Raw genomic sequence first — 9,590 nt, forward strand, 5'->3', positions numbered from 1 at the left:
AGGTCAGTCTCAACTGCATAGTGAGACCCTGTCTCAAAAAACAAAACAACAAATAGAGCCCTTTGGGCTTGCTCTGTAAGGTGCATCACATAACCAGAAACAGCAGGGTGGGAAACCTCCAGTTACCGCCTGCAGCACATGACGAGGGGCTGAATGTGGCCAAAAAGTCCTTAGAAGTATTGTTTATCAAAGTCTGCTAATTATGAATTAAAAATCGAACTCCCAACAGTGCCTCATGTTCTAGATCAGAGAGAGAACACAGCCATCGCTCGGGGGCCTGGCTGCCCACTGGCCAGGGAGGGCAAGTCTTATTCCCTTGAGGGCCTCCTCCGGAGGTGCATGTGTCCTCTGGGGCACCTCACAGGGAGCCAGGGGACACCGGGGCAGCAACAGGCAACACCCGGGTTCCCCCCAATTAATCATTTCTAAGCAAGGCAACAGATGTTATGACTTTGAGCCAAACGCAGGCACAACAGAGCACAGAAAGAAAGGACACTCTAGAGGGGTTTCCAAAGCTAGTGTGCCTTGAGTATGGAGATCCATTCTTACCTTTGGATTATCTAGCATCACATTTAGCTTTTTAAAAGTTATGCCTCATACAAGACTCAATAGTTCCGCATACAGTACTTCAGGTGATAAATCTAAGAATCCAAATTAGACATTAATATTTTGTAATCTAAATTAATCTCTAACGATTTAGACATTTTGACCGCCTATCTCTCACTGTAAAAACTTTTATTGCGATTATGTGACATGATGCCCCTTACTATGAACAGACATAGCAGGTTTAATGAGGAGCAAGGCAGAAAGCTTTAACCCCAAGGGGAACGGGGCTGGTTTCAAACAATGGTGTCAGCCCTGAGAAGGAGGGGGCACCTGTGACTTCCTGCACAGCAAAGAATGCCAGCACTGGGGGGTCAGGTCTGGCCCCACCAGCTCTGATTCTGAACTGCACTCAAGGCAACAGAGGACCCTCCGGAAGCCACTCCCTGGGCCTACACTGCCCATCAGCACAGGGGCTTCAGCCCAGACATCTGATGTCATAAAGGCATCTTCTTCAGCATGACCGAAACCTTCGTTTAACCCAGGAGATGCACCAATGACCAAGTGGCTACTGGATGCGGGAGCAGCTGGTAACAATGCATGTGGAGAACATGGCCTTGTGGCCATGGGTGAGAGGGGTGGCCCACGTGAAGGCAATGACTGCAGGACGTGCTCCTCACCACGCCACCCAGGGCAAGTGAATGCGCTACCAATCAGAGGCAAAAACAGCACGATGATACAGGACAAAGATTGGAACAAAAAGGTATGGACAGGATGTCTGGTTTGTGCATCCTAAGAAAGAGCTGGGCAGGAAGATCACAAGTTCAAACCCAGCCTGGGCAACTTAGCAAGAGTCTGTCTGTCTCTCTCTCTCTCTCTCTCTCTCTCCCTCTCTCTCCTTCATATACATATATATATGATAACTACATAATATATGTGGTGGAGATGGGTGCGTCTCCGTGTAAAGGCCCTGGCTTTGTAATCCAGTGTGAAGGGTGTCTTCCTGCAGGTGACTTAGCCACATCCAACCCTAAGTCGCCTTCCTGCTCACCCTGCTGACCATGGAGATCACCACATCCAGCTGCACATACGAGCTCTGCCTGCAGCCGCTTTGGGCTGCTGGATGGATGCAGAACCCAGAGGATTTATTTTTAGCCTTTCTGTGGTTTCCAGAATTCTCTGCACTAAACATTCAAAGCTTTTCTGAGAAGATTGGGACATTATTTTTTAATGTACAACTTCAAAAAAAAACAAACCACGGCTTCTTCTGGACCTGGCTTTCATAACTTTGATTTTTGAAAGAAGTGTATTTAAAATATTTAAGGTTTGGAAACTTTTAAACTTTTTGATGTCATTCCTTAGAAAGCAAATAAGTGAAATTATTGCGGCCCAAGCTGTGGCCCAGGGCATAAATCAGTTCCTGGGTCCACAAAAGCTGGAGTAGCATAGTTTGTCTGTTCAAATAAATAAGGAACGAGGGATAGATGTGATTTATGCTTAATCCTGGAAACTGGCACATCCGGAAGGGAGCTGCCATCTCCAGGAACACGAATCTCAACCTCGCAAAGTCTCATCCTAGCAGTTAGCCAACCAGAAACCACGCCATATACTGTCTGTTCCCACGCCAGTGTTCTATATTTGGTGCACTGTGAGTTTATCACATTTTGGGAAATGTACTTTTTCCATAAAATGCCTCTATTTTTGCTGAAATGAAGCATTGAAGGCTCTGGGAAGAGAAGCCAGAGTGTGAGCTGGGTAGTCCGGAATCCAGAATGGGTGCGCTGAGGTACGGTGATGCTCCCGGGTCCTTCTGGGAGCTCCTTACCGAGGAGGCCCATGGCTCTGGTCAGGCCCAGCCCCTGACCTTCAAAGGTGCAGTGCATGTCCAGCCTCCAGGCCTCTCTGAAGCCAGAACGGCATCGCATCGATACGGAAAGGCAGGACTCCTTCCTGGGGCCCGGTGCACCTGGGCATACAGTCTCGGGCCCGTGCGTTTGTGGGAACAGCGCACAGACAAGCAGGATATTCAGACTGGCATCGCTTCCCACCTAATGCGAGAGGGCTGCTGCAGCCAAGTAAGATATTCAAGAAATGTTCCGAACAGAAGTGTTTTGTTATAAAATGAGTAAGTAAAAGGAGGGCCTGAAGACAGACACAGCGCAATCTTCCACAGGAGATACTCGGGAAACATGTTCCCCGGATCTCTGGGCAGCACTTTACTGCCCCCTTTTGCACTTTCACAGGTTTCCACACAGACTTAACTGAAACCGGAGAAACAGTAGGGTGCAGCTCTCCGGGGCTGGGCTCACACAGAGCTAACTAGGTTACCGGACACCACGGCGGAGAGCAGCAAGCCATTACCTTGAAACTTCCAGCTAGTTCAGCACTATCTTCTCAGTGGCTGCCAACCTCCAAGAAACAAGGTAGTAATTGGAGGTTTTAATTGACATTTTCTGCTTTAATTCGCATGTGTATGTATTCGGGAACGATGGGCTGTTTTCACAGGTGCCCCTGCTTTCAGTTTTCTAAAACAAGTATCATCCCCAACACGAACCCGATGTATTCAGGGGCGAGAAAAGAGGCCTCAAAGCAGGCTGTGCCACTGGGGGCCGTGCCAGTGTCACAAAGGTGAGGGCGAGGAGTGGGGTGTACATTTCACATTTCTCACCAGCCACACCCAGGACCTTTTCAAGGAAAGAAACGTGAGAAGTGCAGAATCCACATGCTGGGTGCAAACAGGCGCGCACACCAGTCGGGCAGCTCTGCCAGGTGAGGCCCTGCAGTGCCTCTCCTCCTGTGCACAGGCTTGGGAGGAAGGAACCCGGCCAGCTGTGCTCGGAAAAGTTTCATTTGACAGAATCCGACGTGCGGGTCCAGAGCTCGCCGGTCCACGTCTTGGCCCAGTGACACCAACTTGCATTGAGCCGAGTCTGTGTGCCAGGTGGATTTTCTTCTTCAAACTTATCTATTTTCCTCCGCCAGTCTACGATTACCATCGGGTCAAAAGAATATTAAATTTCGCAACCTACAGCATTGTACAATGGAATGAAAACTGACCCCTTTTGATGTTAATCTTGTTTTTTATTTGTGAGATAATGCTCAAAACAGTGGAGCTAAAGTATCCTTTAAAACTCTAATCTCACAGTTTAAACATTGTTTTTTCAGAAAAATAACACAAGTATTTATTACGTTTTTTATCCATGCAATGATTTTCACTGTCATGAAAACCCCCAATCCACAGGACACATGCATCACAGAAGGAGGTAGAAAAAGTATCTTCAACATGTGTGATAATTAACAAGTCAAACTTTAAATGTTGGGGTGCACACACAGGATTGTTCCCTTTTCCCAAATAACAGAGACTAGTTAAATCTCTACAAGATCAGAAACAAAAATCAACAACCTACGTCTAAACAAAACTAGATGGTGTATGGGGTTGGTCTAGGGCCCCTCACACCCCAGAACGACCCCTCCCCACAAAAACATCCCCTGGGTTCTGTAGTTCACCAAGGCAAGACTTGGGGGCTGAGGGTAGAGCTGGCTTGCTGGGGTCGTGGTGAGACAGGAAGCGGGGTGATCTCCAATGCCGGCCATGCCCTGCCGGCTGGACAACCGTGCCGGCTCCAGGACTGAAACTAGGCTTTCACAACCTTCGGCGCCGAGAGGCAACGAAGGCTTCTTTCCCAACTGTAATTTGTTTGCACCTGTACGGTCTTGTTCCCAGCCACGCTCTCAGCAAGAGGCCATCAAGGAAGGTGGAACTCATGTTATTTCTAAGGAGGCCCGGAAGGGAAGAGGCTCTCTCACAGGAAGACATTCCAGGGGTGTCTGCGCTCATCTATCTACCCGGGTGGGAACCAGCAGAGAAGAAAGCCGCACGGTGTCCTGCACACCCAGACGTGGGGAATGGAGAAGCACTGGGCCTGTGCTGGGTCACGACCCCTTTCCTCGCAGCCCTCTGTCCCTGTCCTGCTCACCACAGTGCACTGTTTTCAAATCTAAAGAATCTGGCTATTTAGGAAACCAGCTGCCCCTTGCCTCAGGAAGATTGAAGTCTGCTTGGTGGGGAGCACAACGCTCCTGTCCTGGCCTGGGACCCCACCTCACCACAGCGGACTGTCAGGTGCTTGCGCAGTTGCAGAAGGAAGAAGTCAGCCAAAAGCGGAGGCGAGCTCCCTTTCTCCTCACTGGACAGAAGGGGTTCTTCTGGCTGGGCGAGCCGAGGAGCCGAGGAGCAGAGGAGCCGCGCCCCACAGCAGTTTACAAGGCCGTGTTGCTGCAACTGCTTTACTGGCTCCTCGCTAGTGGCTCCCAGACCCTTCTCCTTCCTGGGCTCCAGGAGGGCCAGGCCCAGGTCTGCTGTGGGCACAGGACTGGGGACCTCTTCCTGCCCCTGCACAGCCCCCGGGGCAGGGGACGGAGCCAGCCAGAGAAACAAAGCCGACTACAAGACTGCTTCCATCCAAGGGCACAAAAACAGACTGGGTTATTGACTTCCTACGCATCTCCCCCAAACTGCCTCACAAAATGTGCCCGGCACCGGCGCCACAACTCTCTGGACAGTAGGTCTGTTTCCTACTTGGTCACGTGCAGCCTGCAGTCACCTTGACCAAAATACAAAAATGCCCAGAAGTTAAATGCCCTAAGTTATTCAAACAGGCTGCCCCTGAGCTAAACTGCAGGGAACTGGGCCAGGGGAAGGGAAGAGGCCGCAGCGGGTGCAACTTCTCAAAGAAACGAAGGTTTCTTTGAGAAGAGGCCTCCGGCTGGCTGCTCGGTCTGCAGGTGACCAGCAGGCAACAATGCAAACCCGGCTTTGTGGCACCGTGGAGTGGAGAAGCCCCTGGCCCACTGATACTGCGCGCCTGGCTTCCTTAAACAAACTGCTCCAAACTTGCAGAACATCAAAAGCCAGATGGGCTGTGCTGAATGAATCCACAGGCAAGAAGCCAGATCCCCAGTTTGCTGCCGAAATAGGCCTGGACTTGATTTGAGTCTACTCAGCCCTGACAAGCTGGAAGCTGGCACCCATCCCAAAATCCGAAATAAAATGGCATTTAATTGTGACTAGACTCCAAAAAAGATGTCATGCTAGCTCCTCAGCCCAACACACACTCAGCAGTGAACCAAATGCAACTCTCCCCCAAAATCTGACCCCTTTCTCCCAGAAAGGACCCCACTGTTTAAATTTGCGCGCGAGTACAATGTTTATGGTGAAAGGAATAACACCCAGTAAGTGCAATGACAGTAAGGACTGCGGAAACAGCCACTCAACCTCTAAAGCACCTGCTGCCCTTTCTATGTCCAGTGCACCGGAGTCAAAGGCTCCACCCAGAAGGGTGCGGCCACTGTAGAAAGTGAGTGACACCAGCACCCTGGCCCATTCACCCGTCCGGACTGACTGGCTCAAGCTCACACTTCATTTACACAGTTACTAAGGAGCCCCCTGCAGCAGCGTGGGCAGGCAAGGCAGAGGCGAGAGGAGGGAACCCCCTGGCACAGTGTGCCCGGGTTCAGATCCCCTTCTTAGCTACAGGACTCTGGGTAAGTTAGCTGACCAGCCCAGACTCGGTTTCCCCTTTTGTATGAAGGGAAACAGCAAGAGCACGCATGTGGCCTTGATGACCATCTGTCCTTCACAAGTGTCTGTCCAGCAGTGAGAATGGCAGGTGGCGCACAGAGAGCAGCACCTACAGCTGCTGTCATGGAAGCCATGTCCAGCAGGAAAGGAGGCTTCTAGAAGAGGAACATCACGCAGCATCAGCACGGAGAATGCTGCAGACTGAATTCAGGGATCCACTCAGCAGCCCTACCTCTTCTCAGACCATTCCTGAGGACATCAAGGTGGGCTCTGACCAAGCCCTCCTTGGTGTGTGACAGCCACACGAGCATGTCCAGGGTTATAAATTTTCACAGAACACACGGGGTAGAGAAGCAGAGGGGAGAGTAACTGGGCAGCAGACAGGAAATTAAAAGGTGTTTTATAGAGCAGAAAGTCAAAGTTTGGCAGGTAAACAAAATAAAACACCAGAGCTCACAGGTGAGAGCATTATGCTATAGTCTTTCTTAACAGAGTATTTTCATTTTCTCTTTGTACGTGTAGGGCAGACTGAGCCACAGCCACCCACAGTTATCCAATTAATTTGTATTAATAATAGCTGATTTTTGGTTCCTCGTGCCAAGCACAGAGCTATTCTGTTTAAACACAATTAATCCTGACCACAATTTTATTGCTCTTTCATTCAACACTATTCTATTACTGCCCCTTCTAGATCTGGGAAAACTGCGTGACAAGGAGGAGACTGCTCCCAAAACTGTCATCAGTGGCTATAGAGGGATTGGCTCACAGGGGCAAATTCATCCCCAGCCATGTCCTGGCCACACGGAATCACCTACCTGTCCACAACCACCTGAAAAGCAGTGGTGCTCAGGGTCCTCACGCTACCAATGAGCTTGGGATCCCGCGGGATCCACAGCTCCCTTGGGCCCCTCTGTGTGGTGTGGCCAGACACAGGTGATAACGGCACAGGTCTGCAGGGATGGGTGCTCACAGCAATGTCCTGTGACTGCTTAGAGATGCTGCTGTCTCCGCACCTCAAGTTCCTCCTGCCCTAGGCTGCTTCCCTCACTCTCCCACCCCCGGGTGACCGCCTTCCCTTCTTCCAGAGGGGACCTTGCGGGCTCTCTCAGAATGTGATGCTTCTTTAGTGTTTCAATCACGAGAGTAGAGTGGTCAGCCCTGTATTCGCAGAGCTTAGTAATCAGCCTAATTTTCGTCCCTGCTTGTTGAATGAACTTTCCACCACCAATGAGCCTTTACGCCCCTTTATGACAAGAAGGCGACTGGGGAGCAGCAAGGCAGGAGCCAGATTGCCACCTCCTCGTCCAGCCTCTGGAAGTGCAATGTTCCAACAACAGGTTGTTTCCCAAAACAGGCTAAGCCTGGGCAAAAGTTCTCTAAGTGTGTGGTGCACCTTCTGGGAGCCTGCTAGAAAAGGCCCTTTCCCAGCCCCACCTGCGACTGCAGACGTCCAGAACCAAGGCCTGGGGCAGTTCTGGGGCCCTAAGTCTGGAGGCTGAAGGGGGAGCTCTGGGGCACAGGACTGGTCCTGACGCTGAGGGGGCGGGGCTGCAAGGCTCCGGAGTCCCAGAAAGGAAGGGTGGGGGGACTGGAGCAGGAAGCAGGACCTGTGGTGGGTAGATAAGGCGTTTAACTCCAAAGCACCCTGGGACAACAGAGGGGAGACTTAAAGGCAGCACGTGTGATGCACATTCTAGAGGGGAGAACTCATCGAGGAGAATCTTGGGCTTTACGAGCAGTCCCTTATGGTGATGATCTATTTCCCCACGGAAAGCGGGGACTGAAAGCCCACAAGAGCTACAGGGACCTCAAATACACCCATGACAGACTTCCGGTAGCTCAGTGAGAAGTGACATCTTCCAGCTTCTTCGTTGGACAGCTGTGAGCTGGACAGGAGCGGCCCTGCCCCGTCCCCTCACCGGGCCCTTTGGATTCGGATTCAGAGCAGAATCTGCATGCAGACTGGAGCACAGCTGGCGCCAGCTTGCACAGCAGGAAGAGCAGGGCAAAGGGCAGGGCTCTCTGGAGGCTGCTCACTAATGCTGGGTCCACGGTTCACGCACGGGTGAGTGGGCAAACTGCGTAATACAAAGCTGCCCCCAAACTGCACGCTTCCCACGCCAGCTGATGTTGTAGGCCACCAGTAATCCTTAACGTCCTGACACACACACAAATGGTACGCCCTACCGGTCCCCAAACTCTTCAGGGGACTCAGGCTTATTCTGGGGAGAGATGGGAGTGCTATCCGCTAGCAAGTCCTAGAAGAGTGATACAAATACTATAATTAAAATTGGATGCAACTGAAGTTAAATGGGGGAAGTAAACTGAATGGCTTCATCGTTCTATGTCGAATCTATTAACAGCCCTTTAGAAAAGGCTGTTTTCTCAGCATGGCAGACACCAGCACTGTCACCCTGGGTCACAGGGTGCCGAGGGGGCTCCTACCCCAGCTCCTTGCTCACCCAGAGAATGGCCCCACCACTGCCTACTTGTTCTTCGTATTTTGTTTAGAGACTCACTCTGGGGAGAAGCAATTGGTTCTTCTTTAGTGGAGCTTTTTCCTACAATTTTTTTTTTTAATCTGAAAGCAGCAAGTATACAAACTCACCAGCCACAGAAAGCGCTGGACTGAAAGTACACCCTGAATTTATACACGGGAAGAAGTCTAGAGCCGCTGCTGATCTTGGGCTGTAACAGAAACAGGCTCACGTGGTGTTCAGTGTGCACGGAAACATTCACAAGGGTCACCCAGGGCTGTGAGCCTTGTGCTGGACCCCCCAGCCCGGTCACTGTGCTGGAACCACGGCTCCCAGGTGGGACACAAAGCCAACTGCGGGGTGCCAGTTAGTAAACACAAGGCAGGGCTTCCTTGAATTACTGCTTTAATCACTTTAACCCCGCTCCTAGGAGAAAGCTGCAGGCCAGGGCGATTCAGCCCCCTCTTTTGTCATTTGCCTGCCATAAATATGCGCCAGTCTGCATCTGAAAAGCTGAAGGGAGCCTCAAGCTCGCGGGACGTTTATCATGCTCTCCGTTCCCTGTTAACAAGCAAATAGTTTAGCTGAATGGGCCATTAGCAATCATTGTCAAATGGAGAATGCAAGGTGCTAGGATGTGACCAGCTTGTAAAATAGGGGTGTCCCTGCTCTTTGATGAATCTAGACACAGGCAGTGGGCCCTTTGATACAGGTGACCAAAGACCTTAGAAAGGAAGGTGAAGAGGAGGGACCCGGCCTGGGAGGTCTGTACTCAACCATCTCAAACTGTTTTTACCCTCAGAAAGGGACTCAGCCATGACTATAGCAATCCTCTCTAGGCACAGAAGAGAATTCTCCACGGAAAAGCAGGCAACAAACAGCCCAAAACACACTTCGAGTCCTTGGGGAATTAGGAGCTAAGCCGGGGAAATGGGTCCGATGTAGAACCAGTCAGGGACAACCAGTCAGGGAGCTGCAGAAACAGAAGT

This window comes from Fukomys damarensis, unplaced genomic scaffold (assembly GCF_012274545.1).
Source record: "Fukomys damarensis isolate Sample0158 unplaced genomic scaffold, DMR_v1.0_HiC HiC_scaffold_6, whole genome shotgun sequence".
Classification (NCBI taxonomy): domain Eukaryota; kingdom Metazoa; phylum Chordata; class Mammalia; order Rodentia; family Bathyergidae; genus Fukomys; species Fukomys damarensis.